Source organism: Pipistrellus kuhlii, unplaced genomic scaffold (genome assembly GCF_014108245.1).
Source record: "Pipistrellus kuhlii isolate mPipKuh1 unplaced genomic scaffold, mPipKuh1.p scaffold_m20_p_6, whole genome shotgun sequence".
Taxonomy (NCBI): domain Eukaryota; kingdom Metazoa; phylum Chordata; class Mammalia; order Chiroptera; family Vespertilionidae; genus Pipistrellus; species Pipistrellus kuhlii.
The window spans coordinates 12978348-12980184 of record NW_023425562.1 but is presented as its reverse complement, the minus strand read 5'-3'; the positions used below and the strand labels follow the sequence as shown (position 1 = coordinate 12980184).

The 1837-nt window shown below is 41.0% G+C and overlaps 1 pseudogene; it reads right to left on the bottom strand.

Annotated features, from left to right (window-relative positions):
- Positions 1-963: 963 nt before the first annotated feature.
- LOC118707824 lies at positions 964-1605 on the bottom strand (annotated as a pseudogene).
- Positions 1606-1837: the final 232 nt, after the last annotated feature.

The window sequence follows — 1837 nt, the reverse complement described above, 5'->3', positions numbered from 1 at the left end:
GTTTTCTATAGTGATGAAAATATAAATAATTTTATTAACTAGTACAATAAAAGTGAATGAAAATATTAGTATTTTTTCAAATGCTTGTAATGCCCATAAGAACATAAAAAGGGGAATGACAAATATATGTATATAAATCCACAATATACAATACACCAAATTACAACTGTACTAAAGTAGATTCATCCAACACAGTTTAGTATCTTTCAAACCTGTTAAGAAAATGGTAGGCAGTGTTATTTATCTGTTTCCTTATGGATTTTGAAACAAACTATGCTGTAAACACAGACTGCATAGTATTTACAGATGAGCGAAGATGTTGACCAATTGTCCAAATACACAGAGAGCAGAGGAAATGATGTGAGCTTATCTGGACACGCCTATCACCAAGCTCAGATTTCAGGTCTTTGTAAAGCTGTGGAATACATTACAAACAGATTTGTTATAATTCAATAGTGTTTTCCCCTCTTGGAACAAGAGAACATAAATGTGAGCAATAACATTTTAGGATATGTAAAAGTTCAGTATGTGCTTTCTTTGGCATTTTGATGAATAAAAGAAAAGATGAGAACAAAACTTTTCATCCAAGCAAATGGATCTAGATTATTATCATATAAAAATCCATCATACAACCCCATTAAACACAATAAAGATAGCACATAATAGCAGGAATGGGAATGCTAGGGAAATGTGTTCATAGCATACTGGAAAGAGGGCTGAATTGTAATTAGGAGGCCCAATGGATCTTTCACTGATTGGATATAATTCACATAATTTCTGTGGGCTTCTATTTTTTCATCTGTAAAATGAGGAATTTAGGCTGAAATAATCCCTTGTAGTTCTAACATCCTGCAATTTAGATTTGAAATTGGATAAAAATTTATCCATGGATATAACTTCTGGTAATATCTACTTTTTTCCCTGCAAAAAGCTTTATTGTTTCATTTGGGTGGTTCAAAGAATGGCTAGTAGTTTTGGGAAGAGGCTCAGGTAAAAGCCAGAGACACTAGGGGGATGCAGGGGGTGGCCGTGGGGGGTGGGAAGGTGGGGAGGGAGGGTAGGGTTCTGAAAGGTTTCTGGGCTTCAAAGGCTCCTAGTCATGCTTGATGGTGAACCTTTCGAAGAGATACTCGCCCAGCCCAGCCTGGGGACCGGCCAGCCTGCAGAGGTTAGTCAGGTGGTCACCCATCTTCTTGATCAGTTTCACCTCCTCATCCAGGAAGTGGTTCTCCTGGAAGTTGCAGACATGAGGGTCTGCACAGGTAGAAGCCAGGGCATGCAGCTCCAAAATGGTCTGGTTCAGACTCTTCTCCACGGCCAGGGTGGCTTCCATGGCATCCTGAGTTTGGCCCACTCATCCTGGGAAGGTTTCTGCACATTCTGAAAGAGAATACAGCCACCTTGCTTGTTTTGTAACTTTAAGAAATGCTCTGTGCCCTTGTGCTTCTCTGCCAACTCGGGGAAGAAGTGGCCCATCCCTCCAGAGCGACATCCTTGCGGTTGAAATAGTAGCCCAGAGAGAGGTAGGTGTAGATGCAGGTTGGCCAGGCGATTGGCCACTGCCTCCACCTTGGTGGAATAATTCTGACACATTTGGGAGTTCATGGTTGTTCAGCAATGAGGAGTTAAAGTAAAAATGCAAAACAAAAAATAAACAAACAAACAAATAAACAAAAAAAAACACACCAAAAAACACACACCCAAAATGGTGTGTTGGCTGGTCCCGGAGGTGATTCTGAAGGTGGAGACTGGATGAGATGGAGTAGAGTGGCTGGAGGCTGGAAGAATGGGCGTCCCTGGGTCTGTTCCATCCAAACTCTGTTGAAGCCAAAGACAG